Source organism: Cyanistes caeruleus, chromosome 8 (assembly GCF_971803275.1).
Source record: "Cyanistes caeruleus chromosome 8, bCyaCae1.hap1.1, whole genome shotgun sequence".
In the NCBI taxonomy this organism is placed as follows: Eukaryota; Metazoa; Chordata; class Aves; order Passeriformes; family Paridae; genus Cyanistes; species Cyanistes caeruleus.
In genome coordinates this window covers 37,650,457-37,663,995 of record NC_141708.1, presented here as the reverse complement: position 1 = coordinate 37,663,995, position 13,539 = coordinate 37,650,457, and the positions used below count along the sequence as shown (strand labels likewise).

The following is a 13,539-nucleotide window of genomic DNA, read 5'->3' as shown; positions in this document are numbered from 1 at the left end:
GGAATCTGCATGTATTTAATGTGTTTTGTTTCTTTAGAGGCAGCTTCAGAAATGTTGAATTTTCATTTTTACATTGGGACAAAAACCAAACCAAGATTATTTTCTGTGGAGAAGAGTAACAGCCAGGGTCAGAGAGGAGAGAATGCTGTGCCCAGGCCATGCCCTTTAGCTCTGAGGCTTGGCAGCAGGCCTGGAACACACTGAACAACCTCCAAAAGCAAATGTGTCACCAGCAGAATCCCAGATATGAGATGAGCCCTGACAAACTCATTTAAAGCCTGGTTCTTAGCAAGTCCAGGTCAAGTCATGTGCTACTGCCATGAGGCTAATATGTGAGTATAATCCAGTCTCCAGTTCTTGATGATTTCTTGTTGTCTTTAGAGTTGATTTCCTTTTACCAGTGGTCCTGTTAATACTTCCTTCAGTGTGCTGATTGCCAAGGTCATGATTTTTGTCAGAAGTCCAGCAGTAATGGGAATTTCATAGCAATTTTAATCACTTTTTTTGCCATGGAGTGAATTTTATTTTATTTCTTTAATGCTGTCATCAAGACAAGGTATATTCTGACATCCACTTTAAACCAAGTAAATGACATCATTATAATCATCAAAGGTGGTAATGGGCACATTAATTTTTCAGTGAGTAGGCAGTGGAGATGAAATGACATCCTACAACTGTGCCAGATTTCTTCTGGTATCCAAGGGTTTCGAAAGGTATTCACAATCCAAACTTGGGATAGGTGACATTTCCAAACAGTCCTATATGTTCTCTAATAAGTAATGAAAATGATTCTGTTGCATTGAGAATTGGCTTTGCCCTTTCTCCCAAGAGAAACTTCCTGCCAAAACCCAATTTTTCTAGGGAATGCTGTATTTGGCCTTCAAATCCTTGGCTGTTTCCATGTCTTGCCTTTTGATTTGGGAGGGGATTTTTAGTTGCTCTATTAAACTTATTATTATTACTTACCTGATTGGTTTCTTTAGAAAGTTTCAATGCAAAAGCAAACAAGACTTACTTTTTTTTTTTTTTTTTTTTTTTTTTCTATTTAATCAATGTGACATGCAGAAGCAAGGTTGCAATGCTCTGGGATAGCTTTAGTTTTCAAATTTTAAATTTGTATCCATGCATTTTGGAGGCTGGATGCCTAGATAGATGTGCTTACATGATTAGTTTTGGTTGAACTGAATTGTAATTAATTTAAACAAAGACACAACGTTCACAGTCCATCAAGAACATCAGTTTTTTAAACAAAAAGGAGAAAGTATTTTGTATGGATGCATTTGAGATCCTTTGGTTTGGGGTGTTGTTCTGGGGAGTAAACTGACATGACTAAAGAAAAAATAAGAAGCAGACTGGGATTTCCAAGGGGGTCAGGAAGCCATGAATTCTTTAAACAACAGATGTAGGAGCACCAGGGCATTATAAGATACTGGAAAAACTCTGGGTTATCCTACTTAAGGGCTGTATTACCTTGTAGTTTGCATGGTTAGCATCATACACATGTTTTATTCATAAAACTCTTCAAAATATTCCGTTCCCTTCTTGACAGGCCATTTTTCCAAGGATATGTCTGTTATTCTTAATTCCACCTTGTCTACTGTGGCATAGATATTATTTTAATGACAAGACATTAATTGAGCAGCTCTATAATAGCTGTGTCATGCTGGGTTTTTGTTTTCTCCAAACTTTGACTTCTCCTACAAGAGATAGACCTTTGTACCTGAGCTGTCTTGTTGGTGACTGCTGTGAGTCACCCCCACTATTTCCCTGCTGAGATTCTTGGAATCAGAATATCCCAAGTTGAATGGGATATCAAGATCATCAAGTTTAATGCCTTTCTCCTCACAGGATGACCTAAACCTCAGTGCTGTGTCTGAGAGTGTCATCCTGGAGCTCTGGCCATGCCCATTCCCTGGGGAGCCTGTTCAGCCCCCAGTGACCTATGAGGGAAGAACCTTTCCCTAAAATCCAGCCTAAATCTTCCCAGGAAGGGAAAGGAGCTACTCTTTTGTGGATTACTCAGCTTTGCCTCACCAGAACAGAGTGGGAGAAGCCTTCTCTTTTATGTAGTCCTTCAGTGGCTCTGCAACATAGGTTAAAATATTTTGGGGTACAGTGTAGGATTTGCATTGACATTACCAAGTTGTCCTTTGGGCAGGGGTGAAAGCTGGAGATCCACACCTCAGAACACAGTGTTCCTGCTCATCTTTATTCCATTTTCTATGGCAAAGTACAGTGATGACATTCAGATGTGTTAAATGCTGCCTGCTGCCAGGGTGACTTCAGAGCAAAACTGTAGCAGGAAGGTGTTTTGGATGTTTCTCCCCTTTTTACGTGAGACATTCTAATAACAAGCACCCCCACAAACAAACAGTTCTGGGATTCTGTTAGGCAGAGGGTAGAGGGAGCAGATCTCAAACCCATGGAAATTGGATTTCCTGCTTGTGCAAATGAGATAAATTAATATTGCAAAGATGCACTAGGTAGGCCAGAAATGAATGTTGATAACCAGGTTTATTTTTCACTTATGAAGAATTAAACTTGAGAGGGGGGAATAATAGAAGGAGTGTGTTCCCAGGAGGAAGAGAGAGTTCTTTAGTAACCACCTACAAGAGGAGATGGAAGTTTCCTTGTCTTCCATGAGTAATGACCTGGAATGGATAGCTCAATTTCCATCTCTAAAAATGCATTGGGAACTTAACCAATCCTCCTTGTTCCTGGTGGAGCAATTCCATGAAATGCCTGTCAAAAGCTCTGCTCTGTAACCTTGTGAGCTGCTGTTGCTTCAATTATTGAATATCCAATTTTTGAATTTTTGTCCTTCCCTCAAGATAGGAGCTGCAAAATTACTTTTACAGGGTTTAAATTTTGACTTTTTTTTTTTTTTTTTCCACTTTTGCAGAGCTTTTAGTACTTGAATCAAAATAGCCATGAAATAAGTGGAGTAATGTGTCAGGGAGGATTCTTGGTATTCAATGGAACATTAGCACCAAACATTTCTTTTTCTGGAACAGTGGAACTGAATACCTTCTAGAGGACTCAAATCACTCCGTTTTCCCTCCTTTCAAAGCATAAGTCCTTTGTGGAGCAATGAAGAAGTGTCAAACATCGGGTTTGGATGTGGAGGCATGTCTGGGAAGAAACCAGGATAATATTTCCTCTCAAAATCACAGTTCTGGTCCCCTGTTCTGTAACCTGCTGTCCAAACCCCTTCCTTCCCACATTAAGGAATTGTTCCCAAATTCCAGCTGGTGACCCTGGGTCCATGGAGCTGCTGGAGTGTGTCCCCAATTACAGCAATATGTGATAATTAAAAAACCAGTAGGACTTTGTTGCCTTTCCCCTAAGTAGGGAATGTTTTACAACTCAGGGATTGTTTTAATAAACATTAATTGGTGGTTCTAATTTAACATTCAGACCGAGCACTTTTGACCAGGTAACTGCTGAACACTGCAAATTTGAGCCTCCCCAGTGCCATTTTTTATTACTAAGTTTTAAATAAATCAGTAGAGTATAGAAAGCAAATTGGACATAAACTACTGTTGGAAGCAGATACATTTCAGAAGCTTAAACCTTTTCCAGCTTCCCAAGAGATCTTTGTGCCAAACATACTGAAAAAAGCATTCATAGTTTCCCACTGGACAAAAAAAAAAAAAAATCAGAATTTTTAATTTTTGTTGTAAATCATTTAATTAAGTTTTTATTTTAAAATATGTGAGAGGTTTTCAAAGGATCCCAGGATGGTTTGCGTTGGAAGGACCTTAAAGATCATCCAATCCCACACCTTCCACCATCCCAGGCTGCTCCAAGCCTCGTCCAACCTGGCACTTCCAGGGATCCAGGGGCAGCCACAGCTGCTCTGGGCACCCTGTGCCAGGGCCTGCCCACCCTCCCAGGGAACAATTCCTTCCCAATATCCCATCCATCCCTGCCCTCTGGCACTGGGAAGCCATTCCCTGTGTCCTGCCCCTCCAGTTCCTGTTGCAGCATCCCTCTCCTGCAGCCCCTTCAGGCCCTGGAAGGAGCTGTGAGGTCTCTACACACCCTTCTCTTCTCCAGGCTGAACAGCCCCAGCTCTCCCAGCCAGCTCCAGAGGGCTTTCTCCCATAATTTTTGGCCCATTTTGCTTAGGTTGTGGATTATGTCTTTTTTACTGTATGCTGCTAAAATACCACCTGTGGGTTAAATTCATTACTTACGGGCTTTCCCTTATTGATTATCTCTGTGTTATTTTATGTTTCTGAGAGACTCGGAGGTTTGTTGTTTGTTATTATCCTTATAATTACATATTCTCAGTTTACAGCTCAATCTGAGCCTCTTAAATTTTGGCCATTGTGAACAATCTGTGCCATCTCCCTTCTCAGACCCTTTCTGCCCTTTGTCCCCTCCTTCTGTCACCCTGCCCCTCTACTGCTGTGTGCATCATCATTCCAGAATAGTCTTGATATTTGGATATTTTAGCGGAGCTTTGTGATGACTTTCCTGCGCACCTGCGCAGTTCCAGGGCGCTGAGTTGGTGTCTTGTGTTTGGGGCTTTTTGAAATGTGGGGCTTGTCACAGTCAGATTTTTATGAGATTGGGAAACCTATCTCCCAAATTTCCATGTCTCTTCAAAGCCTGTGCTTTGAGAATGAGAATAGATGAGCCTCTCAATGAAAAAATGTCTCTTGCAATTCTGATTGTAAAATATGGGCCCTCACAACCGCTGGGGATGTGAAACAACACCAGGCAAGGAATTTCATCTGTTTGAAATTTCATTAACCTATTTTTAGTACCCAAGAACCATGAATGCTCTTTCTCCAGAGTATAATGGTAGGAGGAGAACAAAAATTATGCTTATACAAAACATTTTGTCTTTTGTCTGTGAAAGGGGTCAATCTCCAGTCCCAAAATTGTTCTGGTTGCATGAACATCCACTGAAGTGGACATTCAGGCCATGATGAGAGCTGCTGGGTGCTGCCTGGTTTTGAAGATTTGATCCCTAGCTGCCTATTGATTAATTCTAATAAATTCTCTTTGGGAAAAGAGGCCATTTCAGCTTAAATGCCCAGTGCACAGCAGGAACTTGGAGGTAATGGCAGGAGCTTTCCTCCTCCTGCCTGTGGTTTTCTGTTGTCCCCTGTGTTTCACGGTAGCAAAGACACATTGTTCTATAGAAAACATAAAAATCAGCTTTGCAAATTGCTGAAACCTTTTTATTTAAAAAATTAAGCCAGTAGAGCATTCTCTCCAATGTCTCTCTGAATAGTGATGACCCCCATTAAAATGGTTATTGAGTTCTTCTGAGGTGCATAACCTATATATTCATGGTAAAACTGCTATAATTAACTCCATTTTTATTGGCTCTGTAGCTTCAGAGGCATTTATGCTGAACATGGGGACACACAGCTCCAGGTTGGTGCCTTCCATTCAACTCCTGCAAATCTCAGCGTGCCTCAAAACTGGCCTCTCCCAGCCAAACTTTAAAGGCGATTGTGAAGGTGGGCTGAGAGATTAAATAAAGAGCAGCACAGAGGAGGACTGCCTTGAGTTTAGAGTGGGTTTTACAAAGCAACAGGAGATTTTGGGGCTGTCAGAAATATGGAGTTTTGCTAATTTCCATTTCTCTTCAGATCAGGAGGATTTCCATAATTTCCTCGGGAAAATATCTTTCAAAGTCATCCTTAGGGCTTTTTTATCACTATTTTACCTCCTAACCTAACAGATGTTTTCTAGCAGTTGACTTATTATGAGCATATGATAAGCTTTCTTAAGGTCTAGGGGAGAAAAATATGCCTCAGTCTTGTGGTAAAATTTTTATGGTAATTTAGTGAGAATAGGGAAAACTTTTCTGAAATATGGAGAGTGGCTGTTTCCCTGATGGACATTGCACAAAGGGGGCTTGTCTCAGTGAGCTGTGGAAGGAACTGGATTTCACAGTGGCCATACTTTCTCAATAGTTCCCAAATTCAGCTTTTGGTGATCAGGTCTTCCAGGAACTAGTGATCACTTTCCCCTTCCTGTAGCCTCTTATTAGCCTCCTAGCTAATAATTCCACAGAGGAAGGATGTTGTTCAGTGACTCCAGTTCCTTCAGGTGTGTGTCTGCAGAGGCTGCCCTTGGGAGGCTCCAGGAGCCCTCCATTAGGAAATAAACACCTGAGCTGGGATAAGCCAAGTTTTGTGCCACCTGAACTGTTGGATTTGTAAGGCTGATCTCCCCAGAGAGCACTGCAGGCTGCCAGTGTCTCGGGCAGTTGTTGCCTAACTCACCTGAGTTCTGAGAGTGAATTTTGGAGGAACTTAAAAAGTATTCCTGAACAGGCCCTTTGTCAAGAATTGTGGCTCCATGCTGGTGGAACTCTACCTGAGAGCAGAGTCCTTCACTCACCTGTGCAAAGGTGTCTCAGGAAGTCTATTTGTGAAAAGTAAAACACGCATGTGATGATAAACTGAATTTATTCCACATAAGGTAACGTGCATCTGTCTGCAATCACATTGGCTCATTCATCTCCACTTATTTCTCCTCATTCCCTAAGTTTTTCCAGTCACTGTGCTTCCTGTTAACTTGATTACAGCTTGACTGGGGTTCTTGCTGTAGTTTGGCCAAACAGTTGATAATATATAATTATTTTATTTCTGTTGTTATTTTAGATGGTGAGATAAAAAGTTCTGTGAAGCAAATTCTGAGTAACCAGAGCTCTTTATGCACTCTTACCTCTGAGTTTGTTTTTCTCATGTCAGCCAATTCCTAGGGTGCTGTTCAGCGTAGAAACTGTTTGAAATAAACTGTATGAAACAAAATGCTAACCTGAGACCAAAAAAGTATTTTTCATTCCTCTTCGTACAAGATTGGATTGAAAAGAAAATATCCTTATGTTTAGTTTCATTGTCATAATGAAATTGTAATTTCCATTTTCATGAAGTGGCTCATTTCAATTACAATGAGGTTGTCATGAAGTAGTAGCAGTTTTCCTGAGAGCTTTTCCTGTGAGTGTAGGCAAGGTTCTCGTCCTAGGGGACATTTCTGGGAGAGATTCTTGATTGCACAGATTTCTCCGTGGGAGATTTGTACATGAAAGAAGTAGGAGGTTGCATTGCTCTTCAGGAATGCTTCAGACATTCTTGAATGTCCTCTACATGTACAGGAGAGGCCAGGCTTAAAGCAAGTCAGCCCTGGAGCTATGAGTTCAGTTCTTGGAGTTTGTTCATCAACTATGTGAAATATGCTCACATAGTAGGAATAAAAGGAGAGACTGGGTGTTGTTCAAGGCAAATGAAAGAAAAAAAAAAAAAAGGAGGAAAGAAAGGTTTTAAAATGGCTTCTATCCCCTCATTGAAAATAGTCTCACCTACTGAAGTCAGATATGGAAATTATGGGGGTTTTTGTTTGAATTTCTTTTGTTCTGAGTCAGTAACATGCTGGTGTAAAGTAAAAATGTCTGTCAGCTTCTCCCTGGGTCACTAAAATGCACAATTCTTTAGTTTTCCATGCAGTCCAACAGAAATGGGACTAGAGAAAATCAGTTCTTATCTCCTGTATCCTCCCCCATTAAGGTGAGGAAGGCACACAGAGATGTGCATTTACTTTGGTAAATCCAGCATGACCACAGCTCTTTTTATCTGCATTCCTGATTTGCTTGCATGCCTGGTGAAGCATATTTTCAGCTACCATCATTTTTTGGATGAAAAATTCAATTGCAAGATGTTGGCAAGCTTGATATTACCAAAAATGGTGTTTTGCAGATTGACTGGGGACAGTTGTAGATGGCAGTGGGCATCGACCCTCTAGCCAGTGCCAGGGGTAATTACCAAGGGTAATTCTGGATTTCTCCACTTGTGGCTGTTCCTGCCTGTTGGCATTCCAAGGTGAAGCTGCTGGAGCAGCAGTTGCTTGCTCTACTTTCTGTTACTGCTGTCCTGTCAAATGGAGTCTGAGTCCTTAGCCACCTGAGAATGGTACCACAGGTGACATCTTTCAGACATTCCTGTGTCCATAGAGAAGACAGCAGATAATGATTCTTTGATTGCTTCCCCAAAAATTTCCAGAAGAGGATTCTCGTGGCAGTGACCTACAGATTTGTTCTTCTGTAAAGTACCTTTATCCTCCCACATTATTCATACACAGAACTATCAAGAACTGCTTTCAATGTCACAAAGCACCAGCACAGGGTGCCCAGAGAAGCTGTGGTTGCCCTTGGATTCCTGGAAGTGTCCAAAGCCAGGCTGGGTGGGGTTTGGAGCAGCCTGGGATAGTGGAAAGTGTCCCTGCCCATGGAACTGAATGGATTTTAAGGTTCCTTCCCACCTAGACCATTTTGGAATTCTGGAATTCCTAGTGAAACACTTGAGCCAGTGTTTCAGGAGAAGTAAGGCAGAGACTGGGGGTTCTCTCCTCTGGTGGAGAGGGGGAGAAAAAGTAAATCCAAGACAATTCAGAGAATATTGGATCTCTAAAGTGAGATTTGATTTAATGAACTACAAGCAAAGCTCTTCTGATCATATCATGTGTATCAATATCCTCTCCTTAGACCCTCCCCAAATCCATCCGTGTTCAGATGATTCTATGAAATATTGAAGCATAAAGGAAGTTTTACCCTTTTTTATGAGAGATCAGAACCAGGGTAAAAACCTGCCAGGATAAATAACCCAAGTATTGTTCTATTGATTGTGAGTGCCTTTGCTCCAGCCTGCTGTCCCTTGTCCTTTAGCAATTTTCCAGGACAGAGAAGTAATTTTGCCAAGATCCCCTCACTGAAATGACAATTCCACAGCTTTCTCTGGGGACTGCCAGGAGTGTGATCAGATTTGCAATCTGTAAACGCTTATTGATTTGCTTTCTAAAAACTTCCTAAGAAATCCCACTTGGGCAAAGAATTCCTCTGAACTCCATCGGCCTCTCTAACAAATTCTTCAAAAGAATTATTATCTTTTAAATAGGACTGCAGTAGTGTGTTCTTGAAAGAATATGAAATTAAATTACCTGAGCTGGAGTGCAGTTATTACAAGAGGTTTAGGATGAGGCATAAAAATAGATTATCTGTCTATATTTAGGATATATACATGTATTAGATAATTAAAAATCATGTACATCTTCCTGGGCTGTTTGGGGGGCTTTGTTTAATGATTGGAGAGTCAATGGGATTTTAGGGCTTTTATTCCCATATCAGTTAATACAGAGACAGGTTGTATTGAAAAGCCATTTAACAACAAAGAAATGGGTATTCGTCCAAAAGTGCCATCATTTTTTTAGGTATTGAGTTCATACATACAGAATTTTATCTACTCCTTAATTCTGGGTGTAAGAGTTGGATGTTGCATTCCCCAAACCAAAAGGGGCCTGGGTTCCCTGCAGAGCACAGGAAAGTTGTTTTTTTTTTAACTCAGTCTCTCTTATTCTTTTTGTACACCAGAACACCTTACCATTAAATCCTGCATGTGTGGTTACATTGATCATGATTCCATCCAGTAGGCATGGGAATGAAAATGGGATTTAAGGTTAGATTTGAATGGGCTTTGCTCGTTCTCACTGAGTATATGAAATAAAGTTTTCTAAGTCCTGAGAACCATCTTTGGCCAACCCAGAGCATCAGCTCCTGGCTCAGAGGTTGCACTGGATGATCAATAAGGTCTTTACCAACCTTATTGATTCTGAGGGGTGAAATGGCAGCTGTTTTCAGGGAGATTTGGGTCTGTGGAGATGGATTTAGTATTTTGATGTCAGAGTTCAAAGAAGAGTGCAGTCCTGGAGCTGTGTCTATGTCCTGCACTCCCCAAGGGATAAACCCAGCCCTAAAAGGTGCAGTGGGGCTTCACCAACACTTTGCTAGAAGGCTTTGGGAGTTGTGAGAGAGAATGAAGAGGAGCCAGGCTTAGAATATTTTGCCTTGTGTGTGTTTGTTTGACTCTGAGGAGGAAGGCTAAATTTGTATGCAAGTCTAAGTAGGAGGGACCTGGCAGCAAAGCTGAGCACATCAGGTATGAAATTCTGCTCTCAGTTCACTGAAAGATTTAGATTAGGCTGAAAAATGGCTGAGAGGTTTAGATCAGAATGAACATTGATCAGGACGTGTCAATGTATAACACAGGGGCAATTTGTGACTGTGAGGGGTGGGAGGGTGGTGTCATCACAGGTTTGTTTCAGTGTCAGTCCTGTCCACCAGCATATGTCAAATAAGTCTGGTTTGAAAGAGAGAGAGGAAACAAAATGCTCTCATAATTCAAGTTTCCATCAATTATCTTCACTGGCTGATTCCTCAGCTTGTACATTGGTATCCTTTTTGTCCTGGGAGATACCAAAAGATGAGACAGAAGAGCTCTTAATAACTGAGGGACAACAAATGTAGAGTTTGAAAAACACTCAGCACTGAGTGCTGTAGGATGTGAAGTTTTATAGGACTTCCCAGCATAAAAGAATTTGGTAATTAAAGAGAAATGTCTTTCCGTCAAAAAAACCCCTTTCTAGTCTTGAAATAATGGGAAGATGCATTTACAGAAATGCTGTGAGGAAAGTACATTTTCCTGCTTTACTGAGATGTAGCCCAGGTGAAGGCCACGGGTGACTGAAATACAAGGGTAGAGGATGCCTTTGCAGGGGAAGGGCAGAGAGCAGGGATTTATTTATTCTGCACAGAAGGATGTGTGACACTCAGAAATGTAAAAAACTCTATCTGAAGTGATATGAGGAAAAAGATCATGGGTAGAAGTGATGCAAATGGGAGCAATTTTGATCATTGCAATAAGGTTTGAGTCTTATAATGCCAGTGTTGGAGTCAAAAGCTGAAATTCCTGCCTAGTTACAAGCACAAGGGTAGGGAGTGTCGAAAAGTAGCAGAACCCCAACGGGAAATTTGAGACCTGTCTGAAATGTACTCTATCTCATATAAATGTGTGTGACATTCATGGTTTCTTACATGAGGAGAGCTCATAAATCTGCTCACTCTCCCTCAGATGTTATTAATAGTTGTGGCGAGTGTAATTATCACAGAATCTTTGTCTTATTCTAAGTTGGAGAGCTATGGCACAGTGGGCCTTTCTGGGATCAATTTAACTTGATTATCTGGGTCAAGTTATCTTTCCTTGTCCTTTGAAATAGAAGTTTTGTCAGCAGAGTTCCTGTTGAGCTGAGAGCATGATTGTAATTTGTCCTCACTCCTGTGGGTAACTGGGGAAAACTGTTCAAAACAGACTACTTAATATGGGAGCCTGGAACAGTTAAAATCCATCTAAATCTTACTCATCCATGGGTCACACAGGTTGGGGAGGTCATGTGGATCTAGGGAAGGTCCCAGTTTCTCTTTGCCCTCCAGCAAACCAAAAGCTGGTGGTGTGGCAGTGCCCCTGAGCTGTGAAACTGCAGAGTGGGGAATTCTCTCCTCATGGTCGTGGAGCCCTGCTGATCATTGGTGCTGTTTTGGGGTCACAGGATGACTCAGAGCCAGCTTTTACCTGCCTGCTGCATATTCCATATTCCCTCTCTCACTGGAGCACAGGATGAACATTAACCACCCCATTTATATTCCTATGTGCAAAGCAGTCAGGTCCTGATAGCATTTAAAATGCGGGAAATGTTTTTGAATTCTTGGCTGAGGAAGAAAGAGGAAAATTCCCAGACTTAGGGCTTTATGGCTTTCCAGTGACTGGTCTGAGGAATGCATTGAGCCTTCAGAGGAATATTTCTCTGCCTCCTTTCCCTGGGACTGCTCAGCCGAATGGTATTTCCAACCTTAAGATAGAATTTGAGTGTCAAGGTGAATATGTTGCTTTAGTAACAAGTACAGAGTAGTTGAAAGAGGATGAAAAGAATGAAGTGTAAAGACACCAAAAAATGAGAGAGATTCTGGTGTTATCAGTTGTGTTGCTCATTATTTGTGTGAGGTAATGTTCCAATTTTCACCCCTTTTGGTCCTTTCTGCCCTACCTTAGAGCTTCTTTCTCTCCAGGGCACTGTGCAGATGCTGGATGTTCACAGTAAAGGAGATTGTGGCTTTTAGTTCTCCCTTTTTTCCTTTTCTGTCTAAACACTTTTTGGATTTAATCTAATATTTTATGAGAGTTGTAAATTGGGTGCTATTTAACAAAGGTTAAATGGATATACCAAAGATTCTGATGGTGCCACAGCTGAAGGAAAATTTGAGCAGTTTGAGCATTACTTGTATTCACTATTAAATTTAGGACTTTTCTGAACTGAGCAAGATGAGCATTCATCTTGTCCTATGCTTGAAAGCTTGTGCTGAACAGCAGCCTCCGGCTATGTTATTTCATTTAAAGGCTGCTCATAAATAGCGAGCTCCTGTTAGACTTCTGTATTTCTTGACTATTGAACAGCAGCTGATCCTCTCTGCCTGACCAGGGCTGTGAAGCAAACCTGTGTGAAAAGCACTTGGTTAAAATTCCCTTTTAACACTTTAAAAATTCCTGATGCTGCAGTTTTTCATCAGTGACTGCATCTTCTCTCGCCTCCCTTCAGCCTTGGACTCTGCTGTGGGTGTTCTACACACTGAAATTCCTGCTCTGTGTCCTGTGCTGGCATTTTCCCCCTGGCTTTACAGGGGTAAGAACAGATCTTATTGATCAGCCCTCAGTCTAGAGGACTTCTGTTTAATGTGCTTTGCTAAGCTACACTTGGGGAAAATCAGTGGGTGTGTCTGGGTTTCATCACAGTTGGTCCTGCTTTAAGGATTTGTTTACCATAAATATATAATTCAATATTCCTTTAATATTTTATGAAATTAGCTCAGATTCAAATAAAAATAAACATGTAAGTTTCACTAAAACACAGTTTAGCTCACACCATGACATAAGATGGGTATTTTTGAAAGAAGCAAATGCAATTTTGGTACAATAAATAGGAGTAAATCCCTGTTTTCTAACAGAAGTGTTTTATTAGAGTGCGTTGTTGCAAATAAAATGAATTTATACACAGGATATAAAAAAACCTCTTAAAGATTCTATAAAACCAAAAATGTTAGTATGTAAATAGAAGTTTGATAGATAATGCCCAGGTGTTCTAATCTGTGTCACTTATCCCTTGCTGCAGAGAAATGCGGCCAGAAAAATTCATGTATAAGCTTTCTTTGCATATTTTTTACCAAAAAGAGTTATAAATAAATGGTGTCTGTGTCCATGTAGATCTGTTGTGTCTTTAATATATTCATTTTTACAGTTGAAGATGGCTTTTAAAAATGCTGATCTCAGTTCTTCCAAATGCAATAGTCTAGCCTGGCAACTCTGTGCTCATTTTGTTGTTCCTAAATCTAAAAGGAGCAAACGTGATACGAAAAAGAATTTCAAATCTTAAATAACAGCCATGCCAAATTCCTGAGGTTTTGTGCCAATGCGTGGAGATCAGAAAATTAAAAATATAATTGTTCATTAGGTTTGAGGTGCTGTAATAAAACATGTGGTTTGTGCTTGTTGCAAGTGTTTGAGAATATTTTTTTCTAAGAGATTTATCATATGGAAGTTCTTCATTATGAAATCTGTACTTTTAATTATGCTGTAATGTTGTGACTAAAAGAACACGGTTGTCATTTTGCCTCAAAGCCCCGGCTGCACTCCA

At 40.7% G+C, this 13,539-nt stretch overlaps 1 protein-coding gene across 1 annotated transcript in view; it reads left to right on the top strand.

Annotated features, from left to right (window-relative positions):
• Positions 1–301: 301 nt before the first annotated feature.
• The window catches only part of PCDH15 (protocadherin related 15), a 532,955-nt gene continuing 519,717 nt past the window's right edge, over positions 302–13,539 (top strand). Inside the window, exon 1 of the mRNA XM_086900046.1 lies at positions 302–332. The gene's annotated coding sequence lies outside the window, so the exon portion shown is untranslated. The remainder of the gene's footprint in view (positions 333–13,539) is intronic.